General features: G+C 54.2%; 1 protein-coding gene across 4 annotated transcripts in view; it reads right to left on the bottom strand.

The window, feature by feature from the left end:
• PIK3CD (phosphatidylinositol-4,5-bisphosphate 3-kinase catalytic subunit delta) overlaps window positions 1-26,578 on the bottom strand; it is a 51,368-nt gene extending 24,790 nt beyond the window's left edge. For 2 of the 4 annotated variants that reach the window (XM_059135457.1, XM_059135460.1), the window contains exons 1-2: window positions 26,435-26,578; window positions 3,567-3,685 (exon numbers count right to left, since the gene is read on the bottom strand). The gene's annotated coding sequence lies outside the window, so the exon portion shown is untranslated. Of the gene's footprint in view, window positions 1-3,566; window positions 3,686-5,433; window positions 5,562-26,434 lie in introns of those variants that run through there. The other 2 variants (XM_059135458.1, XM_059135459.1) reach the window with 2 other exon arrangements.
• Window positions 26,579-27,279: the final 701 nt, after the last annotated feature.

Below are 27,279 nucleotides of genomic sequence, written 5' to 3'. Positions count from 1 at the left end.
TGCGCACACATAGAGCTTTGGAAAATTCACACCATTCACACCTACAGAGGTGTCTTTATGCTATCATTTTGCCTGAATGACAATTACAGAATTCTCGCCCGGGGAATTAATTTCCCTTGGAAATTTGAAAGAGTTGCTCCATTGTCTTGTGGCTTCTGGTGCTGTGAAGTCGAGTGCCATTTTTTATCTGATCTTCTAGATGTGGCCCCTTTTCTCTTTGTTGGCTTTTGGCAAGTTCTATCCCTGGAGTTTTGAAAGTTCATGATGACGTCCTGTAGCACACACTTTACTTTTGTGTAGTATTACTATTACTATTACTATTACTTCTATTACTCATTGTTGAGTTCTACTCAGATACTCTTCATACAGAAGTTCCTTCAGTTCTAGAATTTTTTTCCTATAGCTTGATAACTTCCTTTTCTTCATTTTTCTCTCTGTCTTGAGTTCCTCTGAGGTGGAGAGCAGGAGTCCTGAACTGATCCTCCAGTTTTCTTCTATTTTCTTTCTTATTCTCCATCTCTTCAGTCTTTTTGTTTTATTTCGTAGAAATTCACTTTTCAATCTCTAGCTTTATTCTTTTTTATTTTATTTTTTAGATTTTATTTACTTATTTGAGAGATAGAGAGACAGAGAGTGAGAGAGAGCATGAGAGGGGAGAAGGTCAGAGGAAGAAGCAGACTCCCCATGGAGCTGGGAGCCGGATGTGGGACTCGATCCCGGGACTTGAGTATCATGACCTGAGCTGAAGGCAGTCGTTCAACCAACTGAGCCACCCAGGTGCCCTCTAGCTCTATTCTATTGAAATTTTTGCTTCTACTATTAGTTGCTGGGGTTTTTTGTTTTGTTTTGTTTTAAGATTTTGTTTTTAGGGGCACCTGGGTGGCCCAGTCAGTTAAGTGGCTGCCTTCCGCTCGGGTAATGATCCTAGGGTCCTGGCATAGGGCCCGCATCAGGTTCCCTGCTCGGCAGAGAGGCTCATTCTCCCTCTCCCTGCAGCTCTGCTTGTGCTCTCTCTCCATCTCTGTCAAATAAACAAAATATTTTTTAAAAAAAATTATTTTTAAGCAATCTCTATATCCAACATGGGGCTCAAACTCACAACTCTGAGATCAAGAGTCACATGCTCTGGACTGAGCCAGCCACGCACCTCTACCATCACAGTTTTTATATCCCAGAGCCTACTACTGTTTCATGAGTATTCCTGTTTCTCAACCATGTTTATGACTTCTGGCCCATTTTTTGTTCATTTGGGTCTCTGTCTTTCATGCTAGGAACATCCTTCTATGTGGGATGATCCACAGGTGTCCATTCAAACTTAAGAGAGGCACTCAGAGCTGTCTGTGCACAGCTGAAGGCTAGTTGCTTTGCAGGCATCACTGTGAAATAACAAAGCAGCAAAAAAGCTTTCCAAGAGGGTCCCTTCAGTGTTAGTCTTTGAGGGTCATTTTTTCTTGTGAGCTCCATTTCCTCAGAGAGAAGTTCTTCAAGGCCCCAACCAGAGAGGGGTACAGATTAGGCTGCCATGTTCTGGGAGCCAAGCAGGGAAAGGTCTCACTGTTTAGTATACCAACTTTGACTGAATCTTTCTGTTCTCAGTACAGTGCCTCTTATATTCAGCTGATCCCATGCCTACTACCACCCCAGTTTAGGCCTGAGCTGCTCTGGTTCAACGAGGCCTCTGGGAAAACAGGCATCTTCTGCTGGGATGGAGGAGGGAGCCACCTGACTATGTGGGCTGAGAGAGGAGTCTGTTGCTCCGACACACACCTTCCATTTTCCTGCTTCCAGCCCACCCCACAGTCGGTCATCAGGAGCACTGTAGCTCCCACTCTTGGGCCTTTGGTGGGTCCTTGAACACACCTGCCTTCCTCTACCATGACACAGGACATTCAAGACTTTAAGTTTTACATCTCTTTTACCGACCTGCTTTCTGTTTCTCTAAGTATTTGCTCACGCCTCCTCCTCCTCCATCATTTCCTTTTCTGTTTTCTTAAGGATTTTGTCCTTTTTTTAATCCCTTACTCTCATTTTAGTGGGCTTTTGAAACAGAGCCAGGCGAAACACAAGCATTCAATTAGTCATATTTTCATGGAAGTTCATAGTAACATTTAACAATACATAAAAAGCAAGTTTCCAAAGATAGGCATATAGAAGGCTTTCTGGGGGACTTGGGGGAGGATACCCCTTCAAGGAAACAGTGGTTCCCTCAGGGGTGGTTAGGGGATGGTGGGTTATGCCAAGTTGGGGGGCAAACTTTCAACAGTAAGTGGGCATTTCTTAATAAATACGAAAGTATGAGGGTTAAAAATTATTAAAAGACATCTGCTGAAACAAGAATCAAGATACTGTTGGGGCCTCTGGGTGGCTCAGTCAGTTAAGTATATGACTCTTGGTTTTGACTTGGGTCATGATCTCTGGGTCATGCGATCAAGCCCTGCATCAGGCTCCAAGCTCTGCGCGGAGTCTGCTTGGGATTCTCCCTCTCCCTCTGTCCCTTCCCCTGTGCCTGCATTCTCTCTCTCCCTCTCTCAAACAAACAAATACATCTTTTAAAAAGAGAGAGAGAATCAAGATACTGCAAATAGGTAAACAGATGTACAGAAGAAACTCCAATCCCCCATCAGAGGTCTACACAATCCATGTTTTTTTACTATGTTCCAGAGTTCTGGGGTTCCACAGAAGCAACCCCAAGATCTTCAGAGGGTGGTGGAAATGGGACAGGATGCTGAGTGGACATCCTAAGCCAGTCTCTGCCTGGACCACAGGGTACTCCGTTTTTTTCGACTCTATAGGTCAAAATTCTGTTTTAATATCTTGAGCTTTTTAAAGAGAGCCACACTAACAAAGAAGTTCAGAAAGTACTGATGAAGATCTAGAGAAAATGAAGTTGGGGTGGGGGCAGGGGCGAGGGAAGCTTCCAAGGATGCCCCCAGGCTGTAAGCCTGGGCTCCTTTCCATCAGAAATGACAGGAGCTGCTCAAGTATGCGGACAGCAAAGCTAATGCTTGGCCAGTATCCGTCTCTGGCCTCAGTTTCTTCATTTGCACCAAGAACGGACTGCATCCATCTCCCAGCGAACATCCAGGGTGTTCTAACGAGCACTGCCTTACTGATACAGTGACTGCCAACTCTCTGGAGAGACAGAATGTCCCTGCCTAAGAAGTCTTTGAGAAGCAATGCCAAATTGTAAGAATTCACTCCATTCCCTTTGGATGGAAGTTTTCATTTTTCTCTCCCCAAAAAGGCCAGCCTAACTCTACCATGACTGAAGCAAGTCAAATAGCTTGGTAATGAGGCCCCAGGGTTCCTGGGAGCAGAGCCTCCCCCCATCCCTTCACAGGCAGCAGTATCCCTCCCCTGGGGAGCCAGCCCAGGTCTAGTTCATTTCCCTTTGTTTTGGCTCATAGCACACATCTGGGTCATTCCCTTCCTCTGTGTGATCTAGTCCTAGATCAGAGTCAGAGAGCTTCTCCTTTGGCTGGCTGGTCAGGGAGGATGGAGTCTGTTCAAATTCTTAAGCTGTCTTTTCTTCTTTCCCACACACCTGTCTCCTTCACCCAACCTACCTCTCTGGAATGGTCCAAGAAAGACCAGCAGCAAAGGCCCCTCTGGCTGGCAGATCAAACAGGCTTTGGAATCAGTGAGCAGCATTCCGTCCCTGCCTCACTCTGAGCTCCTGATCTGTCTGGGGGGGAAAAAAAAGAATGAATGAATGAATGAATGAATGAAATTTTTAAAGGAGAAAGTCTCCCCCAAACTTCTATGCATTCCTTCACAGGACTTTAGCTCAAAAATAACTGTTTCATTTAGGCTCTCATTTTGCAAACCAGTCACATTCTGCTTGATGGGCCCTTCTCACCACCCGGGTCACCGCCATCCCAGCTCCTTTGGTGGTACGGAAGCAAAGCGGAGCATTTCGTGACACAGGAATATATAGGTATACACCTCAGATCATTCTTAGTTATTCGTTGGTTTTGTTTGGTTTTTTGAAGGCGAAGTGTATGGTCTGTGTCAAGCCTGGGTTCAAGTTCCATTCAAGGGATAGGAAAAGCAGATTCCTGGACTTGAGTTCCCCATTTAAGTACTAAATTGCATCATACAGGCAGATTCATCCCTGCTTGCAGGAGAGGGAAGAGGGCGGGTGTGTGGAGAGAAGGGCCTCCCACTACTGCATCCCTAGAGTTTCTTTCCCCCCACTGCCCACTACTCCTGTAAATAATCTGACCCCAGAGACAGGAAGACACCTGAGCTCCGGAAGCCCAGCAGGCTGGATGCTACGAGTAAGACCCGCCCCTTTCTCCAAACCACAGGCCCCGGGCACAGCTACCTCCACAGCGGGAGCCCACTGGGCAAGGCTGGGGAGGGCTCTTGAGGAGCAGAGAAGCCTAAATTATTTGCTTCGCCATAAGTAAAAAGCCCACTGCTGGGAAGCCGTTGGAAAAGGTGTCCCTTCCAAGAATACAGTTCCCAGGGACCGGGCTGAAATTCTCGCGGCTGAGAGCCGAATCCCAGGCAGGATACCCGATGGACCCTGCTGCCGGAGCCCAGGAACGGGGGCTTGGATGGTCTCTTCACCCAGCATTCAGGGGAGGAGAGCAAGGGAAATGAGGGGTCGCGGAAGAAGAACTTCCACTGCTGACCAATGGAGTTATTAACAAGAGGACAAACCCAGCCGTTCGGTTACGGGGAAATGAGACAAGATTATAGAGAAAACACTTTCAAAACGAGCAAAGACAAAGCAGAAAACATGATGGAGCCGAGAGAAGGAAGAGTTAGGGAAAGCAAGAAGGAATTAGTCCTCAGGAATTCAGGTCAGGAAACAGGGAGCTGGGGCAGAATTCACAAGAGGGCGGCCGAGGAGGAGGCTCTTCCCGGAGGAAGGTGCGTCTTCGGCTCTGGCCCTCCTGCCGCCCAGGACCTCGGGATCTGGGTCGGCCGCCCTCTAGCCCTCTGGGTTCAAGGGCAAAGCTTGGGAGGCAGCGCCAGGAACCGACACGGCGCAGGATGCTCCGTCCCGAATCGGGGACAGGGGGAGGGGAGGATGCGCGCGGCAACTGCTGGGTCCCTGACAAGTAAACAGCCTGCCCTGAACAGGCGCGTCCACGTCCGGAGCCCGGCTGAGGGCCCTGCTCATCCCATCAAGGGCGGCAGCGGGACACCCCGGATCCCCGCCCCCCGGAGGCACAAAAGGGATGCACGGGGATCGGGAGAGCATGAACCAGCCCACACCCGGGAGTCACAACGCGAGCGCGGCCCCCTGCCTCGGCCTCCCCGGCAGCGTCCGGTCCGCCCCGGGACGCGCGCGCCTCCCCCAGCCCCCACGCCCCTGGACCCCGACAGCCCCAGGCGGACAAAGCCGGGCGCTGGGCGGGGCGGGTCTGCGCAGGGGGGGCACTGGGACCCCGCAGACGCCCGCACAGGTGGGCTCCGTACCGGGTGTCGGTGCCGGGGGCGGGGCCCGATCTCCCGGGAGACGGTTGCCCAGGGGACGCGGCGGGCGGGTCCCGGAGCTCCGCGAGCCTCCCGGCGGCGGCGCCGAGCCCGCGGGGGCCTGAGGGCAGGCCCGCGGCGCGGAGCCGGCGAGCGGGACAGCAGCGGAGGGGCGCGGCCCGGGGCGGGGCCCGGACAGCGGGCCGGCGCGGGCGGGGTCAGGGGCGGGGCGCCGGTCGTGGGGGCGGGGACAGGGGCGGGGCCAGGGCCCGCCGCGCCGCGGGCACCGTCGGCAAATTCTCGCGGCCCCAGCCAGGCGGAGTGTCTGAGAACCCGCGACCGCGGGGAGCGCGGCAGATGCCGCTGCAACTCCTCCCCGACCCCCGCTGCTCCCGTCCGCCCGTCCGGTGGGGCGTGCGCCTGCAGCCGCGAGCGCCCCGGCCACCGCGGGACTCCGGGCGGCGTGCGCACGCTGGCCCTGGCCCCCCTCCGGCTGGTAACCGGAGAACTGAAAGTGCCATTTGCAAAGGGAGCGGGGGCTGGTGGTCCGCCAAACCGCTCTCCCCGCCCGGGTCCCCAGGGAGTCACCAGAACCGACGGGGCACCGGACCTCCGTCACTGATCTGGAGTCCAGGTCACCCGCGTCACTGGCCATCCCGGGGTCTGGGCTCCCATCCGGTGTGCGAGCTGTTCCCCAGCCGCTGGGCCTGCCTTTCCATCGGGGTTCCCCTTACAGGTCGGATTCAGCAGGTAAATGGTCTGCCGGGGGCCTTCGCTCCTATATCTATCCATGACAATGAACCACGTTCGCGCTGGCGGGGTGTTGGTGCAGTAAGCCCCCACCCTGCGCCTCGCACAGCGCTCCAGGGAATCCGCGCATCCCCCGGCGAGGTGGGTGCTGTCCCCCCCGCCCCCAACCCCGGGCTGTAAATGACAAACCCGAAGCTCCAAGGGCAAGCGGTTGACCCTCACATGCACACAGGTCGCACGCAGCGTCAGGGCCAGCTTCGGAACCACCTTGGTTTGATACAGGACTGCGGTGCTTCTTGCCCTGCGGTGTCCCGTGTCCCTCAGAATGTTCTTTAGGCTCCACAGCTCTAGACTTCAAACTCTGCCACGGTGGAGCACAAGAGGAGAAAGAGTAAGAGTGCAGAATCACCCCTGGCGTCCCAGCAGGTGCGGCGGACCCGGGTGGACGGAAGTGGTCTGACGACCACTCTGGTAGTCGTCTCCGCCTGCACCAAGTGTTCCAGGCCAGGCGCCCAGGGCGGGGCCATCCGTTCGAGCACCCCACCCCAGCCTCCCTCTGTACCCCGCCTCCCGCCCCCACCCCATCGCCCTGTGCCCCCAGGGGAGAAAAGGAGAAAAACAGCCCTAAGCCCCAGGAATTGTGAAGAAGCCTGAGATGAGAGGACTGGGCCCTGGGGGGGTCCCAAAACCCTCGGTGACCTTTGTGTCCCCCACCAGCACCCATCAATCCTGTCAGGACGGGTCCAGCATCCCTGACATCTCAGGGCAGGAGGAGGAAACCCCCCTCCGCATCCCAACCCGATGTCACATACACTCAGAAAGACAAACACTCCCATACTCGTTCACACACACACACTCCACACTCAGGCATGCGCCAAGTCACTCCCTCACACGCGCCCAGACACACATGGATGCACGTTCACGAGGACACACACACACACCCACACACAATTACGTAAACTGACACACGATGACACCGACACAGAACCACACACACACACACACACACACACACACACCCATGGCACACATTCACACACCGAACCTCCCCCAGCCACCCACACGACCCAGTGTGGCTGTGCACTTGGCAGATGACATCTGGAAAAGGCGGAGCCTGGGCCCTAGTGGGAACCACCCAGGGTGCCACCCGTCCATGCCAGGGCTGCACTCGGGGCTGCTGCTACTTTGCCTTTCACTCCTCCCCACCCCCAGCTGGGAAGGGGAGCCAGGCAACGTCGAAGGAGGTCCGGGTGGTAAAGGGCCGGCCTCCTGCTGAGCTGCCCTTGACTCACCGGCAGGGAGCCTAGGGGTGCTGCGACCAGGGTGGAGTATGAGGATGAGACAGAAGCCACCAGAAGTCACAGCCGGATCTTACCTAGTCTGGCTGAGCCGGGAGTTCTCTCTGACAGCCATCCTGACTGGGGGTCGGTAGCATCCCCCAAAACCCCCAGCCAGGAAAGGATAATGACCCCATGCCACCAAGCCAGGGAAGAGATTCAATGTGGGCAGACAGTCTTCCAGGTTCCACTCCCCCATCCTCACTGTGTGTGCCCTTCTCTGTCGGGACCCAGTCCTGCAGACTTCCCTTTCTTTCCGGCATGGAAAGCAGAGTACAAAGGCAAGGTCCTCATCAGCTGTGGAACCCAAAGACATGATTTCAAGCTGGGAGCGTCAGGTACTGGTTCCTCTGGAACCCAGAGGAAAAGCCAGCATTCTTTGAAATGGCAGAAGCCACCAAAGTCATCCTGCCCGTATGAGAACAACAGACTGAAATTGCACTAACAAATCCAGAAAGACACATCACACAGTAATTTGGGAGAATGAGGTGAATTAAGACAGGTGAGTGGGGGGGGGTGGCTGGGTGGCTCAGTGGGTTAAAGCCTCTCTTGGGCTCAGGTCATGAACTTAGGGTCCTGGGATCGAGCCCCACATCAGGCTCTCTGCTCAGTGGGGAGCCTGCTTCCCCCCTCTCTCTGCCTGCCTCTCTGCCTACTTATGATCTCTGTCAAATAAATAAATAAAATCTTTAAAAAAAAAAAAAGGTGAGTGGAACATCTGGAACAGGTGTATACAGTAATTGCTCCAAATGCGCTTGCTCTCACAGATGGGAAACACGCACAGAGACGGACTGGTATGCTCAACGGGGCAGAAACACCCAAGTGTCCCGATTCCTGCCTCATTCAGGGCTCAGGTATGTTAAATCCTTTCTGAGATACAGATGAGGGTCTAAATTAAAAGAGTTTGGTGCCTAAATAGGTCTCCCCACTCTTCAGAAATCAGCGTAAACAGAGAAATTAGATTCCCGCCTTCCTACTTGCTACAGCCAGAAAGACTGGACCCTCTTTGTGAAGTTTCCAGGCACAAAGCAGGAAACCAGATGAACCTCTGCCCCTACTCATGAAACCCCTTGCTAAGATCAACAAGTTCCAGAAGAGAAAAGCTTCTCGGCTCCATCAGTCACTCCTCCTCCTCTCTCCCGACACCTCCAGGTAAGCTCACAGCGAGGAAATGTCAGCTGCTCCCCGCTGCCCACCAATATCCCAACCACCAACCTTCCTAGAATTCCGGTGGCCTCTTCCTGTTCACGTGGGGCGCCCCACATTGTAGGGGCTTAGACCAGGTCATCCCGAAACAGGCCACTTTGGCATACTGATCGTTTTGAATGAAAGGTATTGGATAAATAGCCTCGCAGGAAGGACACTCTGAACTTCCTCTGTCCCCAGTAGGACAGCAGGAGATAAATCGACTCTGTGAAAGGTACGCCTCCCCCTACAGGGCGGGGGTGGGGTGGGAGGGTGAGCAGGACAGAAGGCATCCTTATCGCGAGATGGGGAATTTAGGGCCAACAAGGCCACGAAAACAAACCTTCTTACTTCACCAGTTTACTACCCCAAGCCCGAACCCCTGTTTTGTCAATCCTTCATACATTTATTGTTTCTTTGTCTAAAAAGTATAAAGCTTCCTGCTTTGGGTGACATCTTTGAATCTCCTCTTTTTGTGGGGCTCCCGTCTTTTAGTAATTTAATTTGTTTTTATCCTGTTAACCGGTCTTTTATCTTTGGGTGGATGGGGGGGGAGGGTTCTCAGCCAGGAATCTAGAATTATTCCTCCTGCCCTACAGGATTTTTAGGGGCGAGCAGATGAGATGTGGAGCAGAGTGGAGAACACGAATGCCACAGTCAGTATAAGAGGCAACTAACAAGAAAAAAAAAAACAGCTAAATGTTTTTAATTCTTTTAGGAAAAACAGGAGGACTCTGGAAAATAATCCTCCTCAAAGGGGAGAGATAGTTTCCCTGGTTCTTCATATAATCCCCTCATGGCTTTGTCCCCTTGATCTTTTCCTCTCCAGGCGCTCAGACGAGGGCGTCTACTTACAGGAACGTCTGGCCCCTGCTTTTCTACCATCTTCACATATTTCCATTAATCTTTGAGACTCTCACCCCCCATTAATTCAAAAAGTGGCTCATCTGTAGTTAAAAAGCAAAGTTAATTAGAATCTGGAGCTTCTTTCTTTTTTTCCTTTGGCCAATTCCCCAAGCTTAGACCAAAAGTCTGCCTTACTTGAGGCTTTCTGAGTTTGTGACCTGGGTGGGGAGGGGAGCAGCAGAGGGAAAAAATGCTGGTGTCCACAGTGCTCGATCTTTCCAGTGTATACCAAAAGCACTCAATGCTTGCAGGGACTCTCTGGCCAAAGGTAGGAGCATGAGCCCTGGCATTAGATCTGGGTTTGGAAGAGTTTTCTAACCACTCCAGAGCTGTTTCCTCATCTGTAAACGCAGGTGACTGCACACAGTGCCCAGCTCAGCTAGCGAGGGCAAATATCGACGGGACAGCCTCTGGGGGTGGGGGGGGCTCCTAGCCGGACCTCGAAGCCAAGCGTCCCACGACACGATGCGTTCTGCCACCGTTTCCTGGACTCTGAGGTCTCTCCAGTTCCAGAACGGGATCTTCGTGGGAGGATGCCACGTTTTAGACTTCTTTGTATTTTTTTTTTTAAGATTTTATTTATTTATTTGACAGACAGAGATCACAAGTAGGCAGAGAGACAGGCAGAGAGAAGGAGGAAGCAGGCTCCCCGCTGAGCAGAGAGCCCGATGCGGGCCTGAGATCATGACGGGAGCCGAAGGCATTGGCTTAACCCACTGAGCCACCCAGGCGCCCAACTTCTTTGTATTTTTTATAGAAGGAAAGCTATTCCTTGTTTGTGGAGAAGATCAACTGTGACTCTGTCCTGGGAGAAATTAGGGGAAGGGGATAAATGGGCCCAATAGGGCGTTCACTGTGTGAGTCACACATCGAGGCTCCTGGAAGATACCCCGGGGACTCAGGAAATGATCTGGCTGCTCCGGGCTGCTCCAGGCTGCTCTGGGCTGCTCCAGGCTGCTCCATGCGAGGTTTCTAAAGCTTTTAAATGTGTTTGAGCCTAAAACTGCTTCTCACAACAGAGATTCCCACTACCTCGGGGTACGAGGCTCAGTTTTTTTAATGCATGATATCTGCCCCTCTTAACAAGACCTGATCCTGCCCCTCGAGACAGTCTCATGGGCCATCTGGGAAAGAAGGTGTCTCCAGCGACTTCTGAGATGGTGTGACCCCAGGCCACGGTGGGAAGTATCAGACCCACTGGGACGGGTCCTGGGGACGGTTCTAGTCCACATCACCATCACCAACACCAACGAAAGGCAATCCCAAAGCTGGCTCATCCATGTGATAGAAAATGCACACAGAATTCACAAATTCCTGGAAAATCATCTGTAAAATTATTCTGTGTGAAGCGGATGATCAGGAGGCCCCAAGTGCAGTGTGTGTCGTAATGCCAGGCTCCGCTCCCTGGTTACACACACAGAGCGGGAAAGGTGCAGGAGGACTGAGACTAGCGCGGAACTAGGGAACTCACAGCCGTCCAGGGTCATTCAGAGGTGGCCTGGCGGGCCCTTCACGAGCAGGTGCTGGGCGCTAGTTATGACGAGGGCCATTTTCCATATGAAACCACATCCGGTCACTTCCTCCCCTGGGTATTCACACCTCTTTGCAGGAGAGCAGAACTGCAAAGGGCAGAGGGCAGAGTGATGGCGCATCACCTTCAAGATTAGGTTGACAGGGGACACCTGGGTGGCTCAGTTGGGTAAGCGGCTGCCTTCGGCTCAGGTCATGATCCCAGTGTCCTGGGATCGAGTCCCACATCAGGCTCCTTGCTCGGCAGAGAGCCTGCTTCTCCCTCTGCCTCTGCCTGCCACTCTGTCTGCCTGTGCTCACTCTTTCTCTCTCTCTCTCTGACAAATAAATAAATAAAATCTTAAAAAAAAAAAAAAAAAGATTTGGTTCACAGGGGGCGCCTGGGTGGCTCAGTGGGTTATAAGCCTCTGCCTTCGGCTCAGGTCATGATCTCAGGGTCCTGGGATCAAGCCCCGCATCAGGCTCTCTGCTCAGTGGGGAGCCTACTTCCTCCTCTCTCTCTCTGCCTGCCTCTCTGCCTACTCGAAGTCCCTCTCTCTCTCTTTTTCTCTGTCAAATAAATAAATAAGAATCTTAAAAAAAAAAAATTAGGTTCACAGAAACTGAGGGCTTTGGCCTCTCTCAACTCTCACTATGAGTTAAGCCGGCCACCATGCTGGAAGGACACTCAAGCTGCCTTGGGAAGAAGCCCTGACAGCAGGACATCCCTGAGACCTGCCAACAACCAGCTCCAGACACCTGCAGCCCCAGCCCCTGCCAGATTCTGGACCCGTAGCAACAGCCCGATGGTAATCAGTGTTTGTTGTTTAAGCTGCCCAGTGTTGGCACCATTTGTTACCCAGCAGGAGATGACGAATACACCATCCACGGCTGCTGTGTTCCTTGCCGCGTGGCCCAGCACCTGCTCCGGTACAGCAGATGCCCCATCAGGACTTGGAACGAGCAAACGATCGGTACAAACAAGCCCTCTACTGTAACTGTATGAGTCAGACGGGTTTCTGAAGAAGAGGCCACAGGCTGAGTGAGAGAAACTGGCCACAAAAGACCACATCCTGTGTGATTTCATTTACTCAAAATGTCCAGAATAGACAAATCCATAGAGCCAGAAAGTAGCTTCCTGGTTGCCGAGGGCTGGGAAGACTGAGGAGAAGCGGGGAGTGACTGCGAACGGGCATGGGGTTTCTCTGGGGAGTGAGGAGGCCGTTCTAAAACCGATTCTGGTGATGGCTGCGCAACTCTGTCAACAGAGGAAAGCCACGGAACTGTGTGCATGAAGCGACATATAAAGCCTGTTTTATTAAAAAAGGTGGAGGAGCTCAGGCTCCTGTCCCAAGTACGGGGCGGCACCTAGGGAGGCCGGCCACCAGCGAGGCTGCGGAAAGAAGTAGAGAGCTCTCCCTCTGCCCGGGGCGGAGGCCATGGTGCGAAGCACAGCGAACCTCGGGTGCCGTGGTGTGGGATGCTCGGCGCCAGCACCCCGAAACTTGGCAAAAGGAAGTTTGCGGGCTGACCTTCCAGGGAGACCCCGCCTGGAGCCTAACATGCTGAGCCTGGACATGGCCCTGACTTCGCATCCTCCGCAGAGGACGCCCCCCAACCCCTGAAGTGCACCCACCTCTCCCGGGCCCTTCCACCTGCCAAGCCTAGGGAGGACCACAAAACCACAGGCGGCAACTGTCCCAAAGGTCAGCTGGCCCCGTAAGTGAGCTGACCTTACAGCAGAGAGTCACTAAATGATTCGGGTCACTCGGTCCTTGCTGAATGTCCTCCCAAAGGAGCAGCGAATTTAAGACAACAGAAAGGATTTAAACAGCGTAGAGTAAACTTGTACATGGCACATAAGAGGTGGTCAAGGCTGAAAGCAGAAGCAGCTTCAAAGCAAACTTTTTTTTTCTTAGAGAGCAGTAAGGGCGGGTAGGAAAAGGGAGCAAGAGAGTCTGAAGCAGGTTCCATGCCCTGCGTGGAGCTGTATGTGGGGCTCCATCTCAGGACCCAGAGATTATGACCTGAGCTGAAATCCAGAGTCGGATGCTTTAACTGACTGAGCCACCCAGGTGCCCCTCAAAGCAGACCTGTGACATTGCTTTTGGAGACAGCATCCCATAATGCAGAGAAGCCAGTGGTTGGACTCAAACAGTCCTTCAGTGCACCCTAATGAGGCTGGGATGAACTTGGGGGGACACCCAGGGACCCCCTGACATTATTCTGTAGAAGACATTCTCTGTGGGAGAGGTCCTGTGTCTTTAGCAGATTTTCAAAAGGATTTAAGACCTGAAAAAGATGAAGAACCACTGGGTGGTGGGAGTTTTCTAGGATAGGCAGATGATGGGTTTCTTTCCCTTTGGCAAATCTGTATTTTTTTTTTTTAAAGATTTTATTTATTTTATTTGACAGACAGAGATTACAAGTAGGCAGAGAGGCAGGCAGAGAGAGAGAGAGAGAGAGGAGGAAGCAGGCTCCCTGCCGAGCAGAGAGCCCGATGCGGGACTCGATCCCAGGACCCTGAGATCATGACCTGAGCCGAAGGCAGCGGCTTAACCCACTGAGCCACCCAGGCGCCCTTGGCAAATCTGTATTTTACAGACTTTTCTTAAGTAGCTTGCACTGACCCTATACAATTAAAAATACACAGCATTTATAAAACATAACACATATATTAAAAAAATCCACGGGCAAGATCCCAGCCTGTAATTCCCAGAAGATCTACACTGCCCCAAAATCAAGACCCCCAATTAATCAGTATCTTTTAAAACTGTAAATTCCACTTCCCTTTCCTGTCCCGACCCCCTAAGCTAATCATACTCACACACACACACACACACACACACACACACACACACGGTGGCGGCAGAGATGGGTCCCCTTCTCGAGGGTCTCAGCTAAGTGGCAGTTTACCCCCTTCTCCTGGGGTCTGACTCTGCAGCTGGCCGTCCACCCAGGCACTCAACACTCCGGTTCCCCATCCGGCCATGGGCTTTCATGTCCTTCTCCTCTCCTTGCGAGACCCCGATCTGCAGACTCCTCATTTTGGGGATGACACAGAGGGCTCCGAACACCCCCATCATCCATCACTGGGTCGGTCTCTCCTTGGCAAGTGCCCTGTGTCACCTCCTTCCCCTCCCACAGCAGGTGTCCAGACCCCTTCTGCCCCGGGGGCTTCTGGGATACATTCAGACTCCGTCCAGCCTAGCGCGGTTTATCTGGGCAGAGCCCATCACCAGGCTCCTGCCATCAGTCAGCAAAGCATAGGTGCCTTCTGTCTCTTTTCTCATTGATTTGTCACGCCAAGACCCGAAGGCAGGCTCCGTTTTGTAAAGGAGGAAAGCGAGGCTCAAGGAGGTTAGGGCTGCACAACTCCTGAATGAGAAGCAGATTCGGACCCAGGCTGACCCCGGAGGCTGCTGTCACTGCTGGGCCACACGCCTCTCCTGGGTCAGTGCAGAGGAACTGGACTGGGGCCACTGGCTGCAGAGACACCTGAGCCTGCTGCTCTGTTTGTCCAGCAGCTTGAGGACTCTTGGACCGACTTCCTGCAGAAGGTTCAAGAGCTGGGCAAGGAGGGGGTTGAGATTTCAGATGCCAGGCCCTGCTTCCTCGGGACAGAGGCGGAGAATGGGCACCACCCTGGGCAGAGGGGGCGGGGCGGGGTTCAGAAGCCACACCCTCCTGACCTCCCTCACTATAGCGGACCAGAGCCCAGGAGGAGGCCAGCTCTCCCAGAGACACAGGACCAGAAAGAACAGGGAAAGCAGCTTGGAGCCCAAGAAAAGTCCTCGGGGTGGAGGGGACGGGTGAGAATGCGCAGGGAAGCCCCCCTGCATAGCCACGGACTCCCCGGAGGCCCCGCCCCTCCTCCTGCCTGGCGTCCAGATGCCCCCGCCCCAACCAAGTGCTGGGTCCCAAACGCAGCCACCTTTGGAGACGTCAGGCACAGCGGGGAGGAACGGGTCCTGCCACTTCCTAGCTGGGCAAGACCAAAGTAAGTTGCCAAGTGTTTCTGTGCCTCAGTTTCCCCTTCTGTTGCTAAGTGTTTCTATGCCTCAGTTTCCCCTTCTATAAAGCAGTGATCACAACAGTACTTACAAGAATAAATCGGCATTTTCAAAGTGCCCACAACACCACCTAGCACAGAGCTGGTGCTAAGAAGGTGTTTCTTGCCATTATCGTTATCGGACAAAGAAAAAGGCCAGTTAACCAAAAGGTGGAGATTCTGAGCTGGGTGTTGGGGAAACTCCGAAGTGTGAATGCTCGCTGATGGGCTCCACAGAAAAAGAAACTGGGGGGTGCCTGGGTGGCTCAGTGGGTTCAAGCCTCTGCCTTCGGCTCAGGTCATGGTCTCAGGGTCCTGGGATCAAGCCCCGCATCCGGCTCTCTGCTCAGTGGGGAGCCTGCTTCCTCCTCTCTCCCTGCCTGCCTCTCTGACTACTTGTGGTCTCTGTCTGTCAAATAAATAAATAAATAAAATCTTTTTAAAAAAGAAAAAGAAAAAGAAACTGGCTCTGGCTGCTTCCCCTCTGGAGCTGGTGGTGCCCTGGTCCCTGCTCTGCAATTCTTCCCACCCCTCCGTCTCACCCGACCTCTCCCCAGCAGACTTAGGGGGGAATGTGCTCCCCACTCCTCCCCCTGCCGAGGGCCTGAGCCTGCAGACCACTGGGGCCAGCAGGCTCCTCCTGGGGGCCCCGGTCCCTGCACACTAACAAGGATTGTCTGGGCTCGGAAGCTCACGACCCTTGTTCACCTTAGTAATTACATGACACGGAAGAGGAAAAGCAGAAGAGATATGGATGTGTAAAGAAAGAGCCGTTTCCATGACAACGAAGCAGAATGCTTTAGAAACCCAATGAAGAGAAGTCACAAAAACAAACTTTCCACTGCAGCGGAATGGCCAAGGCATGAAAGACTGTGGGGAAGGAGCAGAGTTCACAGGGACTGTCCCCTGCAGGGGGCCTTCTGCAGCAGCGACAGCCAGCTCAGGCTGAAGCCCTTGGCCTTAGATCTATGCATCAGTGAACCAACGGACATGTATGCATTTTTGGCCAAAATGTCTGGATTTAAGGGATAACATTTTATTTTATTTCTTTTTTAGGTACATTCTATGCCCAAGGTGGGGCTTGAACTCATAACCCCGAGATCAAGACCTGAGCCAAGACTGAGTCAGAGGTTTAACCGATGGAGCCTCCCAGGCGCCTCTCAATTTGAGGGGAAGCGTTTTAATATTCTCTGCACCAATCAGAGTTTCGACGACTCAACCAGTGAATCGCATAGGGAAACGGGGCTCCTATGAAACCGTGCGTGTCTGGTCACGACAGCAGCCCTCACGCTGCTTTGCCCCGATCCATGCTTTCTTTCTTTCTTCTTCTTTTTTTTAATGGATTTTTTTTGGGGGGGGGGGTAGGATTTTATTTACTTATTATTTATTTATTTATTTGACAGACAGAGATCACAGGCAGGCAGAGAGAGAGAGAAGGAAGCAGGCTCCCCGCTGAGCAGAGAGCCTGATGAGGGCTCGATCCCAGGACCCTGGGATCATGACCTGAGCCGAAGGCAGAGGCTTTAACCCACTGAGCCACCCAGGCACCCCCCCGATCCATGCTTTCAAACTATGGTGGGAGACGCTGTCCTGGGAGTAGTGGAAGCCACAGAAAAAAACACATTTTCCCAGAGCATCCATGTGACTCAATGTTTAGGGGGAGCGCGACCTCCTAGTAAAATAAACACGGGCTTATCGTGGAATCAAATGTAAAATTCACGTTTGTGTTAAAACTGGAAGCTTCAAAGCAAGGTCATGGCTAGAGTGGGCTGCTGGAGGCCAAGTGCGCACATCCCCATCCTCTCTAGGAGCAGCGTCGTCCATGCCGGCCAAGGTCACCGCCAGCCGCCAGACCTTCCCCCAACCACTTTCCCACACACCTGCAACACAGAAGGTCCTGGGATGGCTGCCTCCGGGGCACCTCGCCCGTTTGGTTGCCCCCATGTCGCTGCTGCCGCTTAATGACCCAGCGGACCCAAGGTCCAACTGCCAAGGTCACTGGATGGCAGACTGCACAGGCCAGTTGCTCTCGCCTGCCCGTCCAGGCCAGGTGGGCTAGTCCAGGGGCTGCTCCTGCCACCCCCACCCTGTGGGAAGGAAGAAAGGACCTGAAAAGATCTCATCCCATCAGCTCTCTGCTCTTGTTCCCCAAGCTCCTTTAGACCCTGAAGGGTTAGAAAAAGCTGGAAAAATGGGCGCCTGGGTGGCTCAGACGCTAAGCATCTGCCTTCAGCTCAGGTCATGATCCCAGGGTCCTGGGATCGAGATCCGCATCGGGCTCCCTGCTCCAAGGGAAGCCTGCTTCTCCCTCTCCCACTCCCCCGACTGTATTCGCTCTCTCGCTCTGTCACATAAATAAAATGAAAGGAAGGAAGGAAGCGGGGGAGGAAGGAAAAAAGAAAGAAAGAGCGAGCCGGAGAAAGTAAACTTTGGGCTTTGATACATCTGAGAGGAGCGGGCTGGTAACAAAGGACAAAGCCATTCCAACCCTTACCTATAAGATGCTGGTTGGTATTTGGCGTCACACGCTGTGTGCCTTTCCCTATGGGTCAGCCCCGGGAGGGTCAAATAAAATGAGGGGTGGATACACTTTCCAACACAGCCAATTCCAACAATCTCCGACAGAGACCCCCGTCATTTAAAACCCACTCTCTCCCGTAACAGGGGCTGCAGGGTTTCATTCATCCAATGCCAAAAAGAGCGATTTCTGGAGAGCCCATGACTTGGGACAGGTTTTTCCTTATTTGTAATCTTCGCGATAATCCAGTAAAAGTAGTACTTGTGCCCAATTTTCAGAAAAAAAAAAAAAAAAAAAAAAAAAAAAACCTGTCCCCAAAATAAAAAGTTGTGGGGAAAACAAAAACAAAAACAAAAACAAAACACCTGGAGGCTCAGAGAGGGCAAGTAACTTGCAAGGTCATCCACATGTCAAGGTCAAAGTCAAGACCTGGACATGGAATTCTAAAGTTCTGGCTTTTGACACAAACATTAAGCTTCCCTTCCACTCATTCTTGAAACACTGTGCCTTGTGCTGTGCTTCCCAGCGGATATATGGAGCCACACACGTCTCAAGGAACGACCACATCGTCAATGTGCTGCTGCATTTAATTTCAAAAAAGACCACAACTCAGCAGGGCTTTCCAAAAGACAGCAGATGGGCCGTAGTACTCAACTATTCACCACACCACACAACAGGGAAGGAAGATCCAGGACCAAGTGATGCCGGCCCCACACCCAGAAGCACCCGAAACAGGAGGTATGGTCTTGCTTGTCCTCCCGGTGGCTCTGAACAGAGACAGGTGATGGGGAAAGCTGAGGGTTTTTGTTGTCTTTCCCCCTACAAGAAAACTTCTTGAGAAAAGGTTATTTGAGGGGCACCTGGGTGGCTCAGTGGGTTAAAGCCTCTGCCTTCGGCTCAGGTCATGATCTCAGGGTCCTGGGATTGAGCCCCACATCGGGCTCTCTGCTCAGTGGGGAGCCGGCTTCCTCCTCTCTCTCTCTGCCTGCCTCTCTGCCTACTTGTGATCTCTGTCTGTCAAATCAATCAATCAATCAATAAATAAAACTTTAAAAAAAAAGAAAGAAAGAAAGAAAGAAAAGGTTATTTGAGACCCCAATCCCGGTTTTGTAAACTTCGTTCTCAGACGCAGGTGGGCAGCAGAGAACACCCGCACTGGGTGCGCCCCACCTCCGCCTGCTGGGCTGGCATCCCCTTCACCTGGGGCTCCCCGAGGTCTGTCTACTGGAAAGGAGAGTGGCCCCCACCTTCCTCTAAGGGGCTGTAAAAGCAGGCTGGTGCCCAAGCCCAGGGGTCCTGCCTTTGAAGTGCCTGCCTCAGTTTCCCAAACTGTTTTAAGAAGCCTCTGGATGTCAGCAGTGGAACAGCCACCAAGATGAGCTCTGGCCCCGACCATTTAGCAAGTCTTTATCGCCATTTACGAACCACAGAGGCTGCAGGACCGCAGGGGGACAGGGTCCCAGAGAAACAGCCCTGCGGGGACTCGGGATTCTGAGCTGTCTCATCACACCTCTTCTCATCTCCCAGGAGGCAGGAGTCACCCGGCACAGGCTCGTCTGTTTGCTCCTCCCACCCAAATCCAGCCAGACACTCAAGGACACTGTCCCTTTCACCAGAGGATGGCTGTCAGCTTCCTTCTGGGAACACCTGCGTTTAGAGCAGGAAACCGATCCCTGGGCTTAACCTAAACCCCTCCCGCGTAAGTGGGTACCGTCCCGTCTCCGCTAGTTGAAACAAGATGAATCTTGAGGGTGAACAGAGACTTGTTAACTTAAGTTAGAATAATGGTAAGGACAATAACAGCCAGTATCTCCTGTCAACTACGTGCTAGCTAATGTTCATCACCCCCTCTACCTCCTTTAGTCCTCGAGACAACCCTACGGATAGGTCCCACTAACTTCATTTTACAGAAGAGGACTCGGAGGATCAGAGAAGGTAAGGAACCTACTCAAGGTCACACAGCTGGCAAGCGGCGAAGCCACGGTTTTGAGTCTGAGTCCATCCGATTCCAGAGCTCAAGGCTTTAACCACAGCATTTCACCGCAGCAAGCCTCATGTTATACACACAGCCAGAGCCAAAAAGAAAGCTATTTAACCTCATTAGCAATTAAAAAAAAAAAAAAAACACAGTGAAGATGATTATCTTTGGGGCCTCTGAGTAAAACATTTTTTCCCAATATTATTCAATATTAGTGAGCGTGTCGTGAAACTTACATATCACCAGGATTTTTTTTTTTTTTTCCTGGTCTAGTCTTTCTTGCAAAACCACTTCGCAGGAAGAGCCATCAAAATTTTCAATGCCTTTGATGCATCTTTTTTTCCAAACGTTGTCTATTTGAGAGCCGCAAGCGAGTGTGCGCACGACTGGAAGGGCCAGAGGGAGACGGACACAGACCCTCCAGCGGACTCTCCCGCTCACTGGGCCACCCTACGTGGCGCTCTAGTCCATGAGCCCGAGATCGTGATCTGGGGTGAAACCAAGAGTCGGACACGTAACCGAGTCACCCAAGTGCTCCTGATAGAGTAATTCTCGTATACGGGAAAATGTCCATGACAATATTTTGAGAATCTTCTGTGCACATGTGCGTGTGTGCGTGTGCATGTGTGTGTGTCTGTGTGTCTGCAAGCGACATAAATGCCCCACAATAGAGGATGCTTGATAAGACAATGGCGTCCCTTAGGACACTTACAATGCCACTGGGAAGGATGGCTTGGTTGCAAAGCAAAGTGGAAAAATGCCCATGAGCCAACATTAAGAGAAGAAAGCCGACTACAGGAGCGCATGCCTTGCTCGTCAAACAATCAAGCATAAAATTACCAACCATTTATTGGATCCCGCAATTCCCCTCTGGGCATGTACCCAAAAGAATTCAAAGCAAGGACCTGAACAGATACTTGTACGCCCGCGTCCACAGCAGGATCATTCCTAGTAGCCAGAAGACACAGGCAACCCAAGTGTCCGTGGACAGATGAGTGGACAGACAAATCGTGGCCTCGAGGCCCAGTGGAAACTTACGCTGTCTTAAAGAGGAAGCACATTTCCACAGAGGCCACGACACGGATGGACCTCAGGATGTTACTAAGCGAAGTGAAATTAAACAGTCACAAAAAGACAGACGTGGGACCATTCCACGAGGAAGGTCCGAAAGCAGTCGCATTCCGAGAGACAAAGTCGAAGGGGGGCCGCCGGCCGGTGGTGGGAGAGGAAGGGAGAACCGGCGCCGTACTGTGCGTAGGGGATGGAGTTTCGATTTTGCAAGATGAAGTTCTAGAGGTGGCCGTGCAGGTTGTGCGACAGTGTGAACGTGCCAAACGTCACCAAACTGTACACGGTCAGGAGGGCGAAGGTTTTCGTGTATATTTGACAACTGAGACACAAAAACATGGACCCCGCATGCTTACAGGGGTCCAACTGCACTGAAAGTGCACCCCTCCCCAAATGGGAGCGATCATCCAGTTGGCCATGGCTGCGTTGGGACAGCGGGATCACGACACCCCCCGGCCCACCCGCTATACCCCACTTCCTTACAGGGATTGTGGGTTTCGTCGTGGCACTAAAAACGTGACAACACACGGACTCTTACGGGCTGACATTACTGAGCCCTGTTACCGCCCGGGGAGTGGGAGGCCCAGCAGGGCTAAGTGATTTGCCACAGGTCACTCAGCAGATAAAAAGAGGTTGAGATTAAAACTGAGTCTGGTGGGCTCCAAAGATAATGCTTCTGCTTGCAGGGATCCCTTGGTCACCTCTGCGCCCCATCCCACCCCACCCCACCAGACTTAAGTGACTTTTCAAAGTTTCAATAACAGGGCTATGACCTTGCTTCCCTGTTGATAAGAAAAGACTTCTCCCAGATTTCACAACCAAAGCAAAGAGTGGCTATGCACACACCCCTCCCCTCCTGCCCTGGAGGGTGGGGGCCCTAGGGGAGGGGCAAAGGAGGCAGGAGAGTGGCCCTGCCGTCCAGAGAGCCCTGGAGCACTCCTTAATTACACCCCCAGGTCCAGGGAGCTCCGGGTCCCTCTCAGTACCACCAGCCTCATCCTGCAGCAGACAGAGCCCCAAAACCCAGCCCTGCCCCCACCTCGCCCGGTTAGGGGAGCGGGGAGGCTGCTCAACAGAAGAAACTCCAAAATGAGAAGTGCCGAGTGGCCCCAAACAGAGCGTGGGAGGAGCCCTGGCTGGAAGAGGCCCTGAACCGCAAAGGAGCTGTTTCTGAAGGAAAGGGGGAAGGTCAGGCGGAAGACCTGAGGACTGCCTGGAGGCGGGGGCAAGTCTCTGCAGGTGCAGAACTCACCTTTCCGGCAGCTCCTTCGAACTTGGGAATTGTCTTTTCTGCTCTTGGGACCCTTGCCTTTGGGAGAGCCCACTACAAAGGCTCACAAAGCTGGGAAAAGAAAGCTGGAGATCGGCGAGGAAGGGTAGAGACTGGGAAGCTGTAGCTCAGGGCCCTGTCGCAGGGGACAGCTGGTTCCCTGCAAAGATAACTGTGTTCAGCACCTTCCCAGGAGAGACACACGTGCTCCTGTCCACTTGCTGAGGGCTGAATGGTGGCCCCAAAAGGATGTGTCTGTGTCTCAACCCTCGGAACCTGGGCTTATTTGGGAAAATTATTACCCAGAGAAAAGACGGCCGCACGTGTATAATGCAGTTAAGGATGGGCCCTCAACCCAATAACCAGTGTCCTTTCAGAGACAGCAGAAAGACCCAGACACCGAGAAAAAGGCCAAATGAAGCGGGAGCGGAAAGGGGGGAGCGTGGCCACAAGCCACAGACCCACGGCCAGAGCCACCTCCAGCTGGGAGAGGAAGCATTCTTCCCTAGGACCCTGGAGGGGGTAAGACCTTGTTGACACCTTGACTCAGAGAAGTCATTTTTGCTGCTTGAAGCCACAAAATCTGTGGTAATCTGTTACCCTGGCCCCAGGAAACAGCCTCATTCCAGGACAGAAGTAGGACCCAGGCCCCTTGCTACCTCTCTGTGGCCGCCCTGATCAACTCTTGCCCTGCCCGCCACCGCACCCAGCAACCACCACTCACGCTCCTGGCATTTTCTCTAAGTGGAAAGCATTTTCCCCAAGGTGAGTGAGACAGAAGCTAACCAAAACGCCACTTTAGAAATGCTACTCCCGGGCGCCTGGGTGGCTCAGTGGGTTAAGCCGTTGCCTTCGGCTCAGGTCGTGATCTCAGGGTCCTGGGATCTGGGATCGAGTCCCGCATCGGGCTCTCTGCTCAGCGGGGAGCCTGCTTCCCCCCCTCTCTCTCTCTGCCTGCCTCTCTGCCTACTTGTGATCTCTCTCTGTCAAATAAATAAATAAAATCTTAAAAAAAAAAAATACTACTCCCATTCCTCCGATCACTCTTGGCCCGGAAAGTAGGCGCCATTGAGAAGCACCCATTTCTAGGAGAAGTCCTAACCGCCCCTTAGCAAGGGGGCCAGTTGATCTATCACCTCTGGGGAAGGAACGGGGGCGGTGGGTCTCACAGCCCAGGGCAGCTGAAAACTTCACTGCGCCAACCTCGGGCGCCCAGGACTGTGCTGGCCCATAGGGAGGGCAGAGTGGGGCCCTATTTTGGGAGGACCCACAGAAAGTCACCATGGGTGTCTGCAAGGAAGAAGAGGGGAGGGAGGTTCCTGGGTTTTTATTTTTTTATTTTTTAATTTTTTTTTCCATCTCGAAACTGGCAGCATTTCTGATATGATTGCGGGGAATTTCCACCAACCAAATGAAAGACAATTCAGTTTGAGCCTTAGCTGCAAGGAGAGAGGAGGAGATTTGCAACCCTCGTCACGCGTGAAACACCGGCCGCGGCGCAGAGAAGAAGGTCCCCCTCCCTTCCTGACAAGTCAGGCTCCTGTCATCCCGCAGCTGGTGGTCACTGACTACATACCTCGGCCATCAGACGGGGCAGCACCCCTGCCCCAGCTTCCGTACCTCCCCCATCAGACACCGCCCGGCCCAGTCCTCCTGGAGCACTTCCCCTCTGGACCTGCCCCTCCAACAGCTTTGCTGGGAAACATGTTTGTCCCCTAGGGAGTGGCTGAAAGAGCTTTCCTAAGGTCCCACGGTAAAGCAACATTTGGTGGGGCCCCACACCCCATCACCAGACCCGCAGAAGCAGCTGGCTTCTGGGAAGGAGGAGACTGCTCTCTAAACAAAAATCGGTTTTGAAAAATAAGCCGGCCAAAGGGGAATTGCTTCATGAGTTGCACATTCACTTCTCCCTTTAACTGTGCGATTGAAGAAAAACAAGGTGAAGCCGGAAGTGACCCCTCACATCCCCCAGTCACATCTCCATGAATTCCCTGGACACAGCAGTGCTGGGACACAAGCTAAGCAGGCCCAAGGCTGGTCTCTAGTGATGCGTGGATTGCCTGTGTCTTGTAAGCCCCCTAACACCCTCCCAGGGGGCTGGGACCCTCCCCGCCTGCCTGCCTCATTCCCAGGAGAGCCCCTGTGAGGGGATCTCGATAAACACTAGTTAGATGTAAGAAAGCCTGAGAAAAGTCCTGGTGTAAGGCAACCATCCCCCCCCCCCCCCCCCGCCAGGAGCACGTCTGGGACACCTGTCCTAATTCCAGAAACATCCCCATTTGCAGAGTGGCCAGCACTGTTTCTAAACGCGGGCAGAGGAGGTGGGGGGCAGTGGGGCTCAGAAAGAGGTAAGCTCCGATGTCTTAGAACACTGATGTCTTAGATGAACTCCAATGTCTTAGAACTGGCCGGCTGGGTTTCAACAGCCCTGCCCCTGCCCCACCCCCACCCCAGGGTCCTCCGCTACCTGGAGGAGTTTGTGAAAGCAGCAAGAACCACGGGTGGATAGAATCCCCAAGTCAAGAAATCAAACCACAGCAGGGCGTGGAGACGCTAAAGGGGTAGCAAATACCTCCTCTAGAGAGCGGAAGAGAAAGTTCTATTCCCATCTCTGTGTACTTGGTGACGGCCTCCTCCATCAGAGGATTCTTCATGTCCACTTAATCGCAGCAGGCAAACCTGGTGGTTAACAGCAGGGGCCCGCTTTGACAGGGATTAACAAGGTGGGTCCCTTAAAGGCTGCATCTCTGAAAGGGTCCCTGTCCCTACACCAAGACAACTGTCAGGAAATGTTCTTAATCTGCAAGCCGCAGCACAGACAGAGGTTGGAATGGTCCTGGGGTCCTACATCAGCTACTGGCAAACTGCGCCGGTTGGCAAGTTAACTTTTCTGGGCCTTCGTTTCCCTCCCCTGGAAAATGGAGAGGACATCATTCAGTCCTATGACTGCTTCACTGCAAACGTGTATGTAAAAAGGATCGACTCTTTGGGAGCGGGGTAGAAAGGGTCCCAAAGGTACCATTCACTGCACCAGAACACCAAGGCACTGCCAGGCGCCCCGGTACCGTCCTCTCCCCTGGAAATGAGCAGTGGCACGGAACCTCCGTTTCAAGGCCCCTTTGGAGCGGCAAACTTTCCCCTCGAAGACCCTGAAAGAGGACCCTTCCCCCCCCACCCCCCCACACTCCCACACCACCACACACCGACGGCACACCTGCTCCGCAACCCGCGCGACTGTGCGGCACAGCCCTGCCGTGGCGCGCAACCGGGCTTCGTGCAGGAGCCCGGGTACGGCCGTCCCACTGGATAGTCTGTAGGGATTCGAGACCTTCGCTCTCTCCTTCCAGGGGGTCTTAACCAAGTAACAGCTTACTCGTACATTCGAGGGCTCCCCAGCGCTCCATCTGCAAACTGGGCAGATCCGAAGGGCGCCGCGAGACCACCTGGTCTGTGGACCGCGGGCCTGGGCCGCCCCGGGCGCGCGACCCGAGGCCCGGAAATTCCCCTCTACCCTCGTCCCCTCCGGGAGCGCGCTTTGCGGGGCCTCCCATCTCTCTGCTGGGTCTCTGGGCCCCCATCTCCCCACCCCCGGCAGACACCGCCCGCTAGGTGCTCCCGCATCCTGGTCCCTGCCAAAGGTCTCCCCGGTCCTCGTCTCTTGGATTTCAAGGAAGGTGCAGAGAAGGAAGCCTAAATAAAAACAGGAAACCCGATTTAAAAAAAGAAGCCTCATCCTGGCTGAATTACGGGTAAGAGTATTAAAAAAGAGAGGGGGAAAAGTCCGGAAATGCAAAGCTGGAGGCGGTTTTGCCGCCGTAACCCGGGCTCAGCCGCAGATCCGGGGGCTGGTCTCCGTCGGCGGCTGCAGTAAACACGCGGCAAGCGGCGCCCTAGCCAGAGGCCGGGGGCCCCCAGGCGCGCCGGGCGGGGCAGGAGCGGGGCGCCGGGCCGGCTGGACTCCGGCTGCTCCTGAGCCCGGTCGTAGCTCGCCGACGCCGGGGAGGGCGCGCGCCCCTCTCCCCGCGCCGGGGCAGGAGCACCGGGCGGCACCGCTGGTGGGAGCGCGGCCAGAGCGCCTCCGCCGCCGGCTGCCAGCGCTCGGGGCAGGGCGCACGCGGCCGAGCGCTGCCGGGCTCCATGCCCCGCGGCTGGCAGCGCAGCCGGGCCGCCGCCGCCGCCGCCGCGCCCGAAACCTCCCGGTCGGGCCCCGCAGGGCGCACTGTAGCGGCGCAGGGGAGCCGTGCGCGTCCAGGTCCCGGCGGCCACCCCGGGGGGACGCCCCTTGCCGGGCTCTCTCCAGACGCGGGAGGTGCACCCCGCCAGGGCGCACCGCTTGTGGGCACCGGGAGAGGCCGGTCCCCGAGGTCCCCGAAGCTCCGGATCCCCGTGCTCTCCCCCACCTCCCCAGACGCAGCCAGAGGCGAGCGCTTACCGGTCCGGCGCGGCTGGCAGGGGCTGCGCGGCTCGGCCCCGCGGCCGCTAGGAGCACCGGCTCTGGGCGCGAGTGAGCCTCGAGGGCGGGAGGCGGGGCGCGCTGGGGGCGCCCCGCCTGCTGACAGCCCGCACACTCCACTTCCCACTTTGTTTCCTTTTCTCTTGCAAAAGGAAAACAACAGGTCCTCCGGCCGCCGTCTGCTCCACCGCACCCCCGGATCCCGGATCCTCGCCGCGTCGGCGGCTGGAGGGGCACCGTCCCAGTGTCTCTAGAACCTGCTGCTTGCCCTTCTTCAAAACAAGTTTTCTTTTTATACAAAGGAAAACAACCAAATAAAGGTCCTAAAGCCCATAAACCCCCCACGCCTTCCACATTCACACACCAGGAATTTCCACAGCGGTCAGAGAAAGGGGGGAGGGCGGCAGAGGGAGGCGGTGGCTGCAGCCCTGGGCCCCGGGGGGCGCCCCCAGCGCCAACAGCCCCCAGCGTCCAGGTAGCTGGGCGCGACCGAGGGCACGCGAGGCCCACGGAGACCGAGCGGAGCGCAAAGTCCCATGGGCTCAGCCCTGGAGGGAAGCCGTGGCCTCCAGGCTTGGGGAGTCAGGAGCAGGGAAGGGGGCCTGGGAGTAACCGGGTTAGAGCAGTGGCTTCAAATCCTTCTGGGGTGTGATGGTGGGAGAGTCAGCCACTTGCTTAGACAATGACTTAATGGACCCTCCCCAATAGATCTGGGAGGTAAAGCACTTGTGCCGTCCCCTTGGAGATAGGAGGAACCTGAAACTTGGAAGAGGCTCTTTCTACCCAAAGAATGCCCTGGCCTCCGAGGACCAGCGCGGGCCCAG

The sequence above is a fragment of the Mustela lutreola genome, chromosome 10 (assembly GCF_030435805.1).
Source record: "Mustela lutreola isolate mMusLut2 chromosome 10, mMusLut2.pri, whole genome shotgun sequence".
Lineage (NCBI taxonomy): Eukaryota > Metazoa > Chordata > Mammalia > Carnivora > Mustelidae > Mustela > Mustela lutreola.
This window is presented reverse-complemented; position numbering and strand designations above follow the sequence as displayed.